Source organism: Scyliorhinus canicula, chromosome 17 (genome assembly GCF_902713615.1).
Source record: "Scyliorhinus canicula chromosome 17, sScyCan1.1, whole genome shotgun sequence".
NCBI classification, from domain to species: Eukaryota; Metazoa; Chordata; class Chondrichthyes; order Carcharhiniformes; family Scyliorhinidae; genus Scyliorhinus; species Scyliorhinus canicula.
In genome coordinates this window covers 46,821,092-46,839,318 of record NC_052162.1, presented here as the reverse complement: position 1 = coordinate 46,839,318, position 18,227 = coordinate 46,821,092, and the positions used below count along the sequence as shown (strand labels likewise).

Here is an 18,227-nt window from a genome sequence, read left to right as displayed (position 1 = left end):
AAGAATTGGCTGAAGACTGGTATCTGTGATGCAGGGGACCTCGGGAGGAAGCTGAGATGAACAGTCACTCAGCATTTCTGGCTGAAGATGGCTGAAAATGTTTCACCTTTGTATTTTGGAATGACATGGTGATCTCTCCCATCGTTGAGGCTGGGGATATTTGTGAAGCCTCCTCTGCTGCAGGGAGTCTGCAAGTTCTCCCTGTGTCAGCGTGGGTTTCCTCCGGGTGCTCCGGTTTCCTCCCACAGTTCAAAGATATGCAGGTTAGGTGGATTGGCCATGATAAATTGCCCTTGGTGTCCAAAAATGTTAGGTGGAGTTACTAGATTACGGGGATAGGCTGGAGGTGTGGCCTTAGGAGGGTGCTCTTTCCAAGGGCCAGTGCTGACTCGTTGGGCTGAATGGCCTTCTGCACTGTAAATTTTACGATTCTATGTGAGTTAGTTGGCCAACACCAGTCACTGCTAGCATCTTTGATCTGATCCATTGGTTGTGAGATTGCTTTGCTCTGTCACATGCTGCTTCTACTGTTTGGCATGCAAGTAGTCCTGTGTTGTAGTTTCACCAGGTTGACATCACATTTTAAAGTATGCTGGGGGTTGCTCCTGGAATGCCCTTCTGCACTCTTTATTGAACCAGGGTTGATCTCCTGTCTTGATAGTGATGATAGTGAGGGATTGTGCCAGGCCATGATGTTACGGATTGTGTTTGAATACGATTCTGCTGCTTCTGATATCTCAGCTCCTCGTGGCTGCCCCGGGTTTGTTGCTAGATCTGTTCTAAATCTATCCTATTCAGCACAGCTTGTGCCACATAACATGATGGAGGGTGATATGTTTTCACAGTGATATAGAGGCACCAGTCACTCGTAAGGAATTAGGTAAACAGGTTGCGGATTAATTTATTTAACTAGGTACATGAGAACAGATATACATGGATCGAAAGCTTGAAAATATCTGTTCTCGCGCACAAAACTGAGACTTGATCACATGATACTCTTCTAGTGATGACATGCTGCCATCTCTTAAGGACTTATTACAACATCCCCTTTCCTTTTTAAAGATATATCCCCTCCATCTCCCCGCTTCCAAAATGTATAAATATTTACAATACATGTTTTTGTTTTGTTCTATTGCATAAATGTGTAGAGGACAGGTGAATCTATGAATCTCTCAAGTGTAGAGTAACCTGCTGGTATGCCCTTGCCTAGATGTTTCTTTGATAGCTCACAATGATCTGTGAGATTATCATTCTTGAATATTGTTCCTGGTTGCATTTGGGATCTAGTCCTTGATGCAATAAGACTGCATGGTTGTTGAGGAGCTGGAATGGGAATGAATTTGTCCTTACAACAGACATAATTGAATTTGTACTCGTTTAATGATTCCACCTTTCTCCATTTTGTCCAGTTCAACCTTTAATTTGTCTTGTAAGTGGATGCTGCACTCACATGATGGGTCAGTTGACAGACTTGTATTCTTTGCTAAGTGTAATGTTTCAGCTCTCTTGAGTCTGCCAATTCTGTTGCAAGAACAGTGGATATTTTGGTGTTAGATCATGAAACTAGGTTATAGAATTAGTTTCTGAGGTTGATCTGCTTTATGAGGTCTGTCTCATTTTATGGATTGTTATTAATGCGAGGTCGCAGCATGCTGGTAGACCTCTGATTGCTGGGCCTTTAGTCTCGACAGTGTAGAACATCTGTGACACGCAGCAGGATTGATTGTACTTGCACTCCAAGACTATGGAACCTGCAAATGGGATTAGTGAATTGTTTAATGCTGAAAGTTTCACAGCAGCTTTTGCTATGGCCTTCCATGTCTGTGGATTCATGTCTTTTAGACGTAGTATGTATGTCAGGTGCAGTCTAAACATTATTGTATACAATTGCAAGAAGACTTTGCTAGTCCTGTACTCAAAGCCTCTTGCGATAAAGGCTAACTTAGCATTAGCCTTCCTAATTGCTTGCTATTTCTGCACGTTAGCTTTCATTGATTTATTGACGAGGGCACCCAATCCCTTTGTGCATCTACACTTTCTAATCTCTCAATACTTAAGAACTACTCTGCACATCTGTTTCTCCCACCATAATGGGATAGCCTCACGTTTTTCTAGATTGTATTCCATCTGACATGATTTTGCTCACTCACTAAGTCTGTCCAAATTCTCTTGAAGCCACTTTGAATTTTCCGCACAACTAGCGAGGTACCACAAGGATAAGTCCTTCACCCCAGCTGTTCACCATGTCTCTCAATGATTTGGATGTGAGGACCAAATGTGAAATATTTCCATGTTTGTGGATGACACAAAGGGGCAGCAGGGCAGCATGGTGGTTAGCATAAATGCTTCACAGCTCCAGGGTCCCAGGTTCGATTCCCGGCTGGGTCACTGTCTGTGTGGAGTCTGCACGTCCTCCCCCTGTGTGCGTGGGTTTCCTCCGGGTGCTCCGGTTTCCTCCCACAGTCCAAAGATGTGCGGGTTAGGTGGATTGGCCATGCTAAATTGCCCGTAGTGTCCTAATAAAAGTAAGGTTAAGGGGGGGGGGTTGTTGGGTTACGGGTATAGGGTGGATACGTGGGTTTGAGTGGGGTGATCATGGCTCGGCACAACATTGAGGGCCGAAGGGCCTGTTCTGTGCTGTACTGTTCTATGTTCTATGTTCTATGTTCTAACTTACATTCCCACCTAGCTTTGTGTCATCCACAAACATGGAAATATTTCACATTTGGTCCTCACATCCAAATCATTGAGAGACATGGTGAACAGCTGGGGTGAAGGACTTATCCTTGTGGTACCTCGCTAGTCACAGCCTACCAATGCGAGAATGACCTTTATTTCTGTTCTGTTTTCTGCCTATTAACCAATCTTGACCATACTAGTGTATTGTTTTCTATCATATATACTTTAATTTTGCCAACCAACTTCTGTAGGAACTTTATTGCAAGCCTTCTGAAAATCCAAGTACACATTCACTGACTCCCCTTATTATGGTTTTGGTCCTGGTACTTTTCAAGGTCAATCAGTACACAAGTAGGCGCAGGAGGTAATTAACATTGCAGTCGTCCTTTGTTTCTGCAGCAGTCGAACTAACAAGAAAAAATGGATTGTAAAGTACAGCAAGCCAGACAAGACATTCAATACATTTCCTCCCCCCTTATTGGAAAGGTCAGTTTAGCAAAACGTTTTCTGAATTAGGGAAAGAGGGTAGATTGCCTCAATAAAATTCCTGGATTTGCCTTAACGATAACTCAGAAGGTCAGGTTCTTCTCTCCCAGTGTGGGTTGCAGCGGATTTCTTGTGCTTTTATAAAGTAATGTTCATTGGAGACTTGTGACAATTTAGGGCTTGTAGCTACATCTGAAATTGTGCCTCATGCCGATTAAGGTGAGATGACTTCAACTTCAGTCAAACTAAACTGAGGAGTTGAGACTAGAGTCAGCTTTCCTTGACTTGGAGATAGCTCACTCAAAGTGGTGAAATCAGGCTGTTCCATAAGAGGTGCATCCTTAGATGGTGCTTGACTGAACAGCAGTTGATCATCGTGTCTCCGCTAGGTGAGATAATTCGCCGTTGGACTATGTATGAAATGGATCCTACCTGAGCAACAGGAACCTATTTGGTTCTGGAAGCATAATTACATGCTAGAACGTCTAGCCCTAAACAGAAAATTCTTGGCTTTGATCTTTGTGCCCTTCTCTCCACTTGGCTCTGCTGTTGATCATGCACAACTTGTTGCATTTTTGTTGGTTTCAGCAGAGCAAAGCACGTGCACAGTTACTGTCCATTAGCTGGAATGCTGGAGATGCTTTAATCATAACGTGTGATGTGTTTTGGTGGGTCAGCATAAATGTGTCCAGGAACTTGCAAATGGAGAGGAATGTCCTTGCGACGACCTTCAGGCATGTTTCATGGTTTGATTAAATCTCTCTGCTAAACCATTGGTGGATGGGTAGAATGGTGCTGAGGTGATGAATTCCATTTCATCTTAAAATATTCTCAAACTCTTGTGAGACAAATTGAGGTCCATTGTCTGTCACAATTTTGTTCTGGTAACCAGCATGACTAAATGTTTCTTCTAGAGTTTGAATTGTACTCAGCAGTTGTAGAGGACATCACTGAGTCTCCTGGCCATTTGGGATGAGTATCCACAACCATCATGAACATTGCTCCTTGAAATAGACCAGCAAAATCGACATGGATGTGCTGCCAAGGATTTTCTGGCCAATTCCATGGATGGAGGGATGCCAAATGAGGCATGTTTCTCACACTCTGACATAAAGAACAAGATCTTGCCTGAGTTTCAATGTCTTGGTCTAGTCCAGGCCAGACCACAAAAGTAGCTTCTGGCAATCTCTTTCATGCAAACTATTCCAAAGTGTCCTGAATGCAGTTGGTTCAACACTGGTACCCTGGGTGTTGGTGGAATAATAACTCGCTTGTCCCAAAGTAAACCTCCTGAAGTGACTGATCTCCATCCTCCTGGAAATGTAAGGATGAGATTCAGGTGAGACTGGGATGTAATGAGAAGAGTTTGCCATGCATCACAAGATCAATGACTTTGGACAACGTTGGATCCAATAGAGTGACCTTCATGATTTAGATGGCAGTGGTGGGTGTGCTCTCCATGTGTGCAAAGTAGAAGATGTCTTTTTGAGAAGTGTTCCCATGTCTAACTGGTAGGGGAAGCCTCAAAAGACGATCTGTGTTGCCATTCAAGATAGATTTTTGATATTTTATGTCATGTGTGTGGGTACTCACCATCAAAGCCCAACGCTACACCCTGCTTGAAGCTAAAGAAGGAATACTTGTGTGCTGACCAAATATTGAGGTGGGTGGTCGATGGTCAGTCAGGATCGGGAATTTCTGTCCAATCAGGTGCTGGCGAGATTTCTGAATTCCCTAATGCTTTGTGTTTGATTTGAGCATATTGGCTCTCTGCTATATTTAAAGTCCGTGGTGTTGGGCCTCTCAACACCAGAGGGCATTATGTGTGAGACAACGACCCCAACACCATCGGGTGATGCATCACATGCAGGATGTAGAGGTATAGAGGGGTCAAAGTGATGTCAGTATCTCGGAATCTTTCAGTGCTGATTTAGCCTTCTTGAAGGCAGCATCACACGCTTATGTCTATTTCCAGGCTTTGTTCTGGCACATAGCTCCTGCAGGAGTTTCAACTGGGTTGTCAACTAAATTAATCTGTCACCATTCAGCAGGCCTAACAGTGAACAAAGCTGGTTGATATTATGAGGAGTTGGGGCATCTACAACAGCCTCGACATTGGAAGGTGCTTTGTGAAGCCCAGCAGCATCAATGATGCTGATATTCTAGAGAGGGCTGAAAATCTCATCTTTGTTTTTGCGAACCATTAGGCCACACTCCTCTGACTTTCGTAGGGTGGCATCCAAATTCTTGAAATGATCCTCATCACTCTTGCCCATTACCAAGATGTTAGCAAGGTAGCAGTGAACTCCAGGCAAGCCACTCAGGATCTGGTCCATGGCCCTCTGAAATGGCTGGAGCAGGCATTGTTCAAAAAAGGCAAACTGCGATATCTATACAGTCCCTTGTGTGCCGTGATGGTAAGATATTCTTATGATTTCTCATCAGCATGCATTTGTAAGTAGGCTTAGCAGGGGTCTATTTTGCTGAATTTCTGACCACCAGCCAGACCAGCTGGGGAAGTGAATATTGCAGCACGAAACCCTGGGTTAGCAGTAACCTTGAAATACCCCTGGATGCATATGGAGCCATCTTTCTTGAGCACTGGAACGGTGCATGTTCCCCATTCACTATGGGAATTGGTACCAAGACTATTAGTTTGACCAGATGCTCCAGGTAAGGTTCAACTTTTGAAACTTTTATTTTTGATTTTTCCTATTAAGGTGCAATTTAGCATGGCCAATCCATGTACCCTGCACAATTTTGGGTTGTGGGGGTGAGACCCACGGGGAGAATGTGCAAACTCCAGAAGGACAGTGACCTGGGGCCGGGATTGAACCCCGGTCCCCGGCTGTGAGGCAGTAGTGCTAACCACTGTGCCACCGTGCCACCTGCTGTAAGTTTCAACTTTTGGGTCGTATGGCATAAGGCACGGTTGTGAACTTCCGAATTTTGGTTGAATCAGATTTGATATTCAATTTTACGGTAGTTATCTTCATGCTTCCAAAATCTTCTCTGAAAGTAACAGCATGTTTTTGCATAACAGCTGTCGGACCTGTTTCTTCCACTGCAATGCTATGTGCTTCCACCTAGTTCAACCAGATCTTCTCCAGCCATGACAGTCCAGCTAAAGCTGTTAAGTTACCACTGTATGTGGTGGAAGGCAACTAAACAGTCTATCCATTTAGTTGCACTTTAACTTCCATTCTGCCCATCATAGGTACAAATCTCCCATATATGTTTTCGGAACAATTTTTGCAAGCATCAAGGGGAGATGTTTAAGATTTTCCTCATATACAGCATCTGAGACCAGAGAAACTGCTGCTCCCGTATCCAGTTCCATAGGTATTGGTTTGTCCTCCAGCAGGTGTTATCCAGTAGTTCTGTGAACTATCTGTCACTGACCAGATATAGAGGGGCCTTCTCCTTCAAGCTCAGTGTCACATTTGTCGCGTTCCTGCTGTATGACATGAGATTCATTACACTAGGTTCCAGTGTCTCTGGTTGACCTTTGTGACTCAGTACGTCTTTTTTGATTTTTACAGTCATGTTCAATGTGTCCCTTCTTGCCACTAACAGCATTCAAGGTCTCTGCACTGACATTCATATGTATGGTGACAAGGCTTTCTATAATGTTAACATTCTCGGCTGCTTGCTATCTTGTGTGCACGATCAGCTGTAACATTCACTCGTTGATGCATTCAGTGCTCTACCTCTTTTGCGGCCAGCTCCGTGGAGACTGCAAACTCTATGGCTTTCTGACAGGTGAGGTTAGCCTCTGTCAGGCGTTATTTCTGGATTGATTCACTACTAAGACCACAGACTAACCTGTCTATGATATTCTATGGAGGATATCATTCAGCACTTCATTGAATTCACAATGTTCAGTGAGCCCTTTGAATACTGCAATATACCGAGCAATTGGTTCTCCCTCTTTTTGGTTTGTTTTGTGAAACGTAAATCTTACTGCTGTGCCAAGTGGCTTAGGGGAAAATCCTGAACTTTCACAACATCTTTGTATGATTTTGTGTCAGGTTTGCCAGGTTGCACCAAGCTTTTTAAAAACCAAAAGTTTTAGGTCCCATCACACTTTAGAAAGTCACCACCTTTCTATAATTTTCAATTCCATTTGCAAAGGCAAAAAGCTAGAGAAGTTCAACATAGGATCCCCACGGTTCAGTGGTCTCATCAGAATGTTCAGTTGGTCTATTAACTGTGGCCATTTTCAGCTGTATTATTTCCCTTTTCTTTTTCTTTGCCATTATATTTTTGATTTATGGATGATTAATAAACACGTGTATTTAAGGCAAGTAGCCTGTATCTTTAATTCAAGCAGGGGATTTCAGCAGCAGGAGGGATCACTACATTAGTCTGTGCTGGTTCAAACTGGAGTTGTAGACTTACTGGCATCAGTGAGAAGAGATGGGCTGAGACTTTGTTTGATTGTTTTGGCTGACGGCCGACAGATTGACCTGAAAGGTTATGCTCTGCCTGGTAACAGGTGGCGATTGCATCTTATCTCCATGGGATGGTTCAGAGTCCCGAGGTTTTCAGCTTGGTTTCAGTTTGACTCTTGGCAGCCTCTGGAAAGGTGCTGCTCCATTTTCCTCCGAAAGGCTGTGTTTCTGAACTGCGAGTGAGCCTGAGTGAATCTATCTACAGGAGAGCCAATACAGGCTGTACAGACAAAGATCAGAATCTGCTAACTCTCTCCAGAAAAGCTGGTGTGAATCGACTATCTTTCTCCAGAAAGCCTGCTGCCTGTGAGTACTGCATTTTTCTAAACTACAGAGGCAAGAAGACGATCCAAGAGCTAAAAGCAAAGTTTGATGAAACAGAGACACTGCCTCTCCAGGAAAGTTGAGTACAGGCTGCAAAACAAACACTAATCTACAAGGGTACTGTGAAGAAAGCATGCAAAGAACCATCCTATGAAGCAAAGAATCCTATCTCTTTCACTTACTTTCTATCCCCTCCACCAACATCTTTTTCAGCCCTTGTCTGCCCCTGTGTGTGTTGAGGGTGGGGAGGTCAGTTAAAGTAGTTGTGTATTTATTAATAGTTAACCAACTCTATTTGCTGGTTATTTCATTATAGTTCTCATTATAAATAAACAGTGATTGTGTTTAAACTTACAAACCGGGTGACTAATTATTGGGCAATCAAGGGCCAAAGATTTTGGGAATTTTTATAAGAATCATTAGTTAATTCACTTGTGTTGTGACCGGAATCCGGGATGAGTGTGGCTGGAATTAACCACAGACTTGCCCAGGGTGTTGTAACACAGCCTTTTATTTTCTCTTCTTTGTCAGTAGCTGTGATGCATTTTGAATGTATTGCAAAGAGCTCAAGCCACTTTTCTTACTAAAGCTGTCATGCAGCTGTCGGCTTTCTCTGCTGAGTTTCCTGCACCTTTGAAGTTCTGCCAGCTCACCAGTAACATAGCTGTGTTTTCAAAATGTTTCAAAGCATCTCAGTTGCTGGTTCAAGCACAGCAACAAGCTGTTTTTCTGCGCGATTTGAGAAAGTTTGCTTTTCTTTGTACCCAGATAGAACATTCACTGTTTCTCTGTTTCCCATGCTTTGGGAGCCCTGGTGGGCTCGTAGTCTGATCAGGAGCCTTTTTTTATCAAACTGAAATTTATTTTTACTAGCTTTTTTCTGTCTTTTTTAATGTCCCAGATTTTCTTTAACTTAAAGGAACAGTGCTTCAGATTGCATTTTTAAAAAAATCTTCCAAACAGCTGCAATTATTCTTCTAACCACTCTTGACAGGTTTCTCTTTGTTCCAAATGGTGCAAGTCCCTGCATTTAACTGCCAGCCCTTTTCTGTCATGCAGTGCAAATTCAACATGCAGTTCAGGTGAAAATTAAAGTTATCATGCTTTAATTTCACTTTTCAAGTGGAATTCCGTAAAGGTCGGTTGTCCAGTTTATATTTTTGGCCATGGTACATTGCAGTCAGCATACTGTACATTCGTGCGCGGTCCGTTCCAGCCCCACTTGACCCAGAGTCGCAACACAATTGAAGTTAATAAATAATTCCCAGAAAAGCATCCAAAGTCTTTGGCCCTTGGCTGTCCAATAAGTACAGTCACCAGGTTGTCAAGTTAAACACAATTAATTTTATTAATAATAATAACTAAAATATGCAGCCAATACAACAGGTTAACTATTATTTAATTCCTAGCCCCCCCCCCCCCCCACCTTTAACTCGCCTCCGCCCTCAACACACTTCAGACAAACAAATGCAGAGGGGTATAAAAATAATAATGAAAGTAAAAAGTGTTTGTTTCAGGTGGTTATTCTTTAGCACATCTTCCTTCAACCTAGGCTTTCAGTTCAAAGTTTTAGCTTTCAGTCTGTAATGATTTTCATTGTAGATTCATTCAGGTTTCAGAAACACAGAACCTATGCAGCTTTTCTGGAGAAAACGAGAGAGATAGACTGCACACCTTTCCCCTGAATCTCCAGGACCTGACTGTGTATTCCTTAGTTAGCTGAAAATCATTTAACTTGTGTAGGATCCAGTCACCGTCTTTTACCGGGAGGAATGCAGCCTTTGATCAATATATTGGCCACCGCCAACCAATTGAACTGTGTTCCACCGATCTCTTGGGTGCCAACACGTCTGAATTCTGCTGTACGAAGGCTAGCACAGTACCACATTGTAACATTTGAGTTCTTCACTTCCTCTGCTCGACTCAAAGAGATACAGCCATAATGCATCCATGGATCAAAATTATAACAGCAAAAAAAAGGAAGAGGAAATAAGGGAGTCAACAGGAAGGGCCCTTGCAACACAAGTAGACAGGAAGTAATTAACATTGCAACTGTCCTTTATTGTTGCAGTGGTCGAACTAACTGGGAAGCATAGGGGGTGATTCCCCGCTCCATGGAGAATCATGACGGCGCGAACAGGGCCCGGGCATGACCTATTCTGGCCCCCATAGGGGGCCAGCATGGCGCTGGAGCGGTTGACGCCACTCCAGCATCCTTACGCGGCGCCAAATGAATGCGGCGCCAACCCGCGCATGCGCAGTTGGAGCAGCTCAATCCTGCGCATGCGCGGGGAACTTCTTGCGCGCGCCGGCCCCGCGCAATATGGCGTGGGTGTTCAGGGGCCGGCCACGTGTAATGTAGGCCGGGGACGGACGGATGAGGAGAGGCCAGCCCGGCGACTGGTGGCCCCGATCGCAGGCCAGACCCCTTCGGAGCCCCCCCCTCCCCCCACCCCCACCCCTGACCCTCTCTTCCTTCTTACAAACTGATCCATTTTGAGTTCTTCACACACCTCTTGCTTGCTTGATGACAGCTGCAAAATGGAGGAACCTCTCCTCCATGGTTTCGCAGCCAAAGCACGGATTGCATGTCGTCAGCGAACGTGCCAGTTACGTGACCCCTCCGTTGCCAGTTCTGGTGGGAAGACTCTGCCAGTTTTCAAAAGAAATTTAGTCCTGGGACAGCGCACTGATGTCAGGAGGAGACGGTACTGGGACAGGGAGCTGACATCAAGAGGTGGCCGTCTGCCACGTTGGACACCGGGCCTGCGTACTGCCAGATCCGCCTGATGGGGCATGCATGCAGACGGCATTTTTTATTTTTTTAAACAGCACATGGTGTCCCATAAGTTTTATTTGTGAAGGCTGAAAACTTGATATACCATTAGTGACACGTTCGCAGAGGTTTCACACATTCGCACAGGTTTCACATGCTGATCCTTAAAATTCCACTTGTCCTGCCCCAGAGTAGAATGACACATCATTTCTTTTCTGTGATTGCTGGATCTCAGTTTGAAGAACAAACAAATTACCGCAATCCCTGTTTATGCAACTTCACATACTTCCTCCTCCCTATAATGGTGTAGGCATTGAGGTACTTGTGGACACCAGTGAACTGGTGATGACTGCCAGCATTCAGACCCGCCATTCTCACCCCTCTCACAAACATCATTTGGCCGCTCTCTGTGTCCTTCACAGGTTCTGAGATCCAACAGTCCTAGAATATAATGCCGGAAGTACCGCCCCCCACCACCTCCTATTGGTCAGCAGAACAACAGGGTGCCGGATGTGATGTTGTAAAGTTAATCTTCCATTAAATAATCTGGGTGCCATTCAAATGGAGCAAGGCAAAATGCTGCGGCTGCTGGCAGTCACGACCGACATTCTCAACCTAAAAGCTGGTTGCGGCCATTGGGTGCTTCTCCTGCAATAGGGAACGCCATGATCAATCGCTTCCCAACCCTCCTGACATCCGCCCGTGACCCACCCGCAGGTCACGACCCTGAGTTTGAAAAACCCTGGTCTAACGAGTGCCTTGTATAGTTTTAGCAAGACTTTACTATTTTTGTACTTATTCCCTATTACCTGCTGAACTTCTAGCTTTTTGTGTTTTATGCACCAGGATTCCCCTACATCACTTCTGTTTGTAACATCCTTGAAATATCTCCCAACAGTTTTGTCAAACATGATTTTCCATTCAGAAATCCATACTGACTATGCCTAATCAGATCGTTATTATCTAAGTGTGCGTCTGTCACGTCCATTATTAAAGATTCCAGCATCTTCAATTCCAATGATGTAAGTTCAACAGGCCTGTAGTTCCCTGTTGTCTCTTTCCTTCCCTTCTTAAATTATTGGGTGTCATTGGCTGCCTCAGAATCTGCAGGAAGCGTTCCAGAATCTATAGAATTTTGGTCGATATCACCAATGCATCTCCATAGTTACCTCTTTCAACACTCTGGGATGTAGGCTATCAGGTCCTGGAGAATTATCAACCTTCAGTTCCATTAATTTCTCCAATGCACCCTTGCTAATACTAATTTCCTTCAATTCCTTATTCTCCCTAGTCCCTTAGATTTCTAGCCTGGCAAGTTTCTTGTATCTTCCTCAGTGAAGAAAACTCAAAGTAATCATTTAACTTCTCTCTCATCTCTCTTTTCTCCATTATAAACCCTTGTAACTATGCCTATAATAGACCCACATTTGTCTTGGCTAAACCTTTTTTTGCATACCGATAGAAGCTTTTATAGTCCATTTTAAGTCGTTTGCTAGTTTACATTCATATTCTGTTCTCTGTAAGTTTTTTGGTCCTCCTTTGTTGCATTCTAAAATGTTCCCAATCCTCAGGTTTTCCATGTCCTTGTTCAGATTCTGTGTCGTTGCCATCCACAGTGCTTTTTCTAATTGGTGTTCAACATGGAGGAGTACTGATTCATCAGCTGAGTGTATGTGGAAGGAGGTAATTAGCAGGATGTTCCCGTGCCCATATTTGACCTAATGCCATGTGACTTCATGGGCTCCGGAGTCAATGTTGAGAATTCCAGGAGCAACTCCCCCTCAACTGTGTACCACTGTGCCGCCCGCCATCTCTGATGGATCTGCCCTGTGGAAAGGACAGAGCATAACCAGAGATGGTGATGGTGGTGCCTGGCACATGTTGAGGCACATGTTGAGTTATGATTTGCTGAGGGCTAAAGGCCTTAAATGCATTGTCATTGTATAACTGAATCTTTTAAAAACTAGAAAAGCAGCAGGTTTCATGACAATCTTGGATGCCATAGAGGGCAGGGGATTGGGTAGTGGTAATATCACCAGGCTAATGATCCAGAGGCCCCGGCTAATGCTGTGGAGACATGGGTTTGTATCTCACTTAATTAATTTAATAAGTCTGCAATTAAAAAGGTAGCATCCGTAATCGTAACCACGAAAACAATTAAATTTGAAAACGACCACACTTGGAGTATGGTGTTCAATTCTGGTCGCCACAGTACCAGAAGGATGTGGAGGCTTTAGAGAGGGTGCAGAAGAGATTTACCAGGATGTTGCCTGGTATGGAGGGCATTAGCTATGTGGAGAGGTTGAATTAACTCGGTTTGTACTCACTGGAACGATAAGAGGTTGAGGGGCGACCTGATAGAGGTCTACAAAATTACGAGAGGCATAGCCAGGGTGGATAGTCAGAGACTTTTTCCCAGGGTAGAGGGGTCATTAACAAGGGGGCATAGGTTTAAGGTGCGAGGGGCAAGGTTTAGAGGAGATGTACGAGGCAAGTTTTTTTTACACAAGAGGGTAGTGGGTGCCTGGTACTCGCTACCAGAGGTGGTGGTGGAAGTAGGGACTATACTGACTTTTAAGCGGCATCTTGGCAAATACATGAAGAGGATGGGAATAGAGGGATATGGACCCTGGAACTGTAGAGGATTTTAGTTTAGACGGGCAGCACGGTCGGCGAAGGCTTGGAGGGCTGAGGGGCCTGTTCTTGTGCTGTACTTTTCTTTGTTCTTTGATTGTCATAAAAACCCATCTGGCTCACGAATGTTCATCAAGAGAAGAAAATCTGCCATCCCACGTGTGACTGCAGACTCTTAAATGCTCTCTGAAGTGGTCTAGCAAGCCATTCAGTTGTGTAAAACCAATACAATACCAAGGAATAAAACTGGAGGATCACTTGGCATTGACCTAGGTACAGGATACACAAGGGCAAACTCGGTCCCGCGAACACTGCAAAGCACGAACATCTGGGGTGCCACAGTTGGGAGAGCTGTCCCACAGACTTGTCATGCAACTGCCTGACATAGGGCAGCACGGTAGCATGGTGGTTAGCATAAATGCTTCACAGCTCCAGGGTCCCAGGTTCGATTCCCAGCTGGGTCACTGTCTGTGTGGAGTCTGCACGTCCTCCCCGTGTGTGCGGTAGCATGGTGGTTAGCATAAATGCTTCACAGCTCCAGGGTCCCAGGTTCGATTCCCAGCTGGGTCACTGTCTGTGTGGAGTCTGCACGTCCTCCCCGTGTGTGCGTGGGTTTCCTCCGGGTGCTCCGGTTTCCTCCCACAGTCCAAAGATGTGCGGGTTAGGTGGATTGGCCATGCTAAATTGCCCGTAGTGTCCTAAAAAGTAAGGTTAAGTGGTGGGGGGGGGTTGTTGGGTTACGGGTATAGGGTGGATACGTGGGTTTGAGTAGGGTGATCATTGCTCGGCACAACATCGAGGGCCGAAGGGCCTGTTCTGTGCTGTACTGTTCTATGTTCTATGTCTATGTTCTATAGTCATACGTACAGAGTTGTACCTTACAAACAATGTCTCTCCATGATCATCCCTGGTCTGTCACCAGAAGTGGGCAGGGAAACACACTGCTGATTAATCTCCTCCGCTAGCTGTTGAATCAGTACTCCTCTGTGATTAACACCACTTGACGGAAGCACTGAGGATGGCTAGGGAATGTACTCTGGGTGAGGGAGTTCAATATCGATCATCAAGAGATGTGGAGATAAAATTCAGCCTTTAAGTTAAGAGTAACCTCAATTGTGTTGTGTGACAGTACTGCCGGGATAGTTTTAGAAGCCGATCTAGCCGTTCAAAACGGGGGATCCATGAGACACTGTGTGCCATCAGCAGCAGCAGAATTGAATACAACTACAATCTGTAACTTCATGATCCAGTATATCCCCTGGTTTACTATTATCATCAAACCAGGGGATCAACCTTGATTCAGTGAAGAATGGAGTAAGGCGGCATGGCAGGTGCAGCATCAGGTCCACCTAAAGATCAGCTATCATTGTGGTGAAGCTACAACACAAGACTACCTGCATGCCACACAATTAAAGCAGCATGTGATAGACCAAGTGAACCCACAACCAATGGATCAGATCTAAGCTCTGCAGTCCTGTCACATCTAGTTGTGAATTGTGGGCAATTAAACAACTAACTGGAGGAGCACGCTCCACAAATATACCCATCCTAAATGATAAGGGAGCCCAGAACATTGCGCAAAAGATAAGGCTGAAGCATTTGCAATAGTCTTAGCCAAAAGTGGCGAATGGAGGATCCATCACGACCTTAGCAGCACAGAAGCCAGTCTTCAACCAACTCAATTCACTCCATGTGGTATCAAGGAGCAGCTGAACTCACTGCTACAACTGCTGTGGACCATGCCAACATTCCCACAATAGTTCTAAAGCCATGTGCCCAGAAGTAGCTGTGCTTTTCACTAAGCTGTTTCAATACAGTTACAACACTGGCATTTACTGCTCAGTTATGTCCTGTCCACACATATCCAACCCGCCAGTTGACCACCACATCAGTCTGCTCTTATCAACATAATGATGGAAGGGGCCGTCGACAGTGCTCTTGAAGCAGCACTTACACAGCAAAAACTGCTCAGTGCTGCTTTGTTTGGGTTCTGCCAGGTCCGCTCAGCTTCATTATATCCTTAATCTAAACATGGATAAAAGAGCTGAGCTCAAAACGTGAAGTGTGACTGCCCTTGATATCAAGGCAATATTTGATGGAGTATGACATCAAGGACCCCTCGCAAAACTGGAGTCAATAAGAATCAGGAAAGGGAGAAGAACTCTCCACTAGTTGCTGTCACACCTAGCACAAAGGAACATAATAGAACCATAGAATTTACAGTGCAGAAGGAGGCCATTCGGCCCGTCAAGTCTGCACTGGCCCTTGGAAAGAGCACCCCACTTAAGCCCCACATCGCCACCCTATCCCCGTATCCCCCACCTAACTTTTTTTGGACGCTAAGGGCAATTTAGCATGGCCAATCCATCTAACCTGCACATCTTTAGACTGGGAGGAAACCGGAGCTTCCGGAGGAACCCATGCAGACACGGGGAGAACGTGCAGACTCCGCACAGATAGTGACCCAAGCCGGGAATCGAACCTGGGACCCTGTCGCTGTGAAGTAACCGTGCTAACCACTGTGCCACCGTGCTGCCCTCAGATGGTTGTAGTTTTTGGAGGTCAATCAGCTCAGTCCCAGGACACCACTGAGAGAGTTCCTCAAGGTCATGTCCAAGCCCAACCATCTTCAGCTGTTATTGACCGTTCCTCCATCATAGGTCAGAAGTGGAGATGGTTGCTGATGATTGCACAATGTGCAGCATGATTCGCGACTCTTCAAATACTGAAACAGCCTAAACCCATATGCAGCAAGACCCGCACAACATTCAGGCTTGGGCCGATATGTGGCAAGTAATGTTCCCACTGCAATGGGCAGTGGCAACAAGAGAGAATCCAACCATCTCCCCATCACATTCAATGGTATTACCATCACAGACCTCTCTTTCTCTCTCCCCCCCGCCAACCCAATTGTTAACATCCGGGGTGAGGGGGAGATGTAGATCAGCCAGAAACTGAACTGGTATAAATATCATGGCTGCAAGAGCAGGTCAGAGGTGGGGATTTTGCAGCAAGTAATTCACCTGCTCGTAAAATCATAGAATTTACAGTGCAGAAGGCGGCCATTCGGCCCATCGAGTCTGCACCGGCCCTTGGAAAGAGCACCCCACTTAAACCCCACATCTCCACCCTATCCCCATACCCCCACCTAACCTTTTTTTTTTGGACGCTAAGGGCAATTTAGCATGGCCAATCCACCTAACCTGCACATCCTTAGACTGTGGGAGGAAACCGGAGCTTCCAGAGGAACCCACGCAGATAAGGGGAGAACGTGCAGACTCCGCGCAGATAGTGACCCAAGCCAGGAATCGAACCTGGGACCCTGTCGCTGTGATGCAACCATGCTAACCACTGTGCCACCCTCAGATGGTTGTAGTTTTTGGAGGTCAATCAGCTCAGTCCCAGGACACCACTGAGAGAGTTCCTCAAGGTCATGCCCAAGCCCAACCATCTTCAGCTGTTATTGACCGTTCCTCCATCATAAGGTCAGAAGTGGAGATGGTTGCTGATGATTGCACAATGTGCAGCATGATTCGCGACTCTTCAAATACCGAAACAGCCTAAACCCATATGCAGCAAGACCCGCAAAACATTCAGGCTTGGGTCGATATGTGTCAAGTAATGTTCCCACTGCAATGGGCAGTGGCAACAAGAGAGAATCCAACCATCTCCCCATCGCATTCAATGGTATTACCATCACAGACCTCTCTTCTCTCCCCCTCCCCCCAATTGTTAACATCCGGGGGGTGAGGGGGAGATTTAGATCAACCAGAAACTGAACTGGTATAAATACCATGGCTACAAGAGCAGGTCAGAGGTGGGGATTTTGCAGCAAGTAACTCACCTACTCATAGAATCATAGAATTGACAGTGCAGAATGCCACCATTCGGCCCATCGAGTCTGCACCGGCCCTTGGAAAGAGCACCCTACTTAAGCCCGCGCCTCCACCCTATCCCAGCAACACCACTTAACTTCTGGACACTAAAGGGCAATTTAACATGGCCAAGCCACCTAACCTGCACTTCTTTGGACAGTGGGAGAAAACCGGAGCACCCGGAGGAAACCCAGGCAGACATGGGAAGAAAGTGCAAACTCCAAACAGACAGTCGCCCGGGGCCAGAATTGAACCTAGGACGCTGAAGCTGTGAGGCAGCAGTGCCAATCACTGTGCCACCGACTACTGACTCCCCATGGCCTGTCCGAATACTGTCCACTTGCCTAGATGAATGTAGTTCTAACAACACTCAAGAAGCTTAACACCATCCAGAGCAAAGTGACCCGCTTGATTGGCACCCCATCCACCTCCTTCAACATCCACTCCCTTCACCACTGATGCATAGAGGCAGCAGTATGTACAATCTATAAAATTCATGGCAGGAACTGACCAAGCCTCCTGAGACAGCACCTTCCAAACCACTGATTTGTGTCATCTAGAAGGACAAGGGCAATGGATGCAAGGGAGCAGCACCACCTACAGGTTTTCCACGCAGCCACCTATCAACCTGAGTTGGAAATATATTGCCGATCCTTTACTGTCGCTGAGTCAATATCCTCAAACTCCCTCCCTAACAGAGCTATGGGTGTACCTACACCAAATGGACTACAGCAGTTCAAGCAGGTGGCTCACCATTACACTCTTTCTCGGGCAGTTAGGGGTGAGCAACAAAAATGCTGATGTAGAGACAGTGACACCCAAGTCCCATAAAAGCATATTAGGAAAACCTATTATGTACTGTCGTTTAAAGGAAACAAATATTAGCCAGGTTGTGTGTCGAAGTATGTGTATGAATGCAGGGTGAGGACAGGGTAAGACTTGACTGTGATGCCATCCACTGGCAAATAGCCTGCTGAGAAAGAGTCTAAGCTAACATGG

The 18,227-nt window shown here is 45.5% G+C and overlaps 1 protein-coding gene across 2 annotated transcripts in view; it reads left to right on the top strand.

Moving 5' to 3' along the window:
- Positions 1–18,227, top strand: part of med12 (mediator complex subunit 12) — a 207,604-nt gene that overhangs the window by 55,980 nt on the left and 133,397 nt on the right. The window lies entirely within an intron of this gene.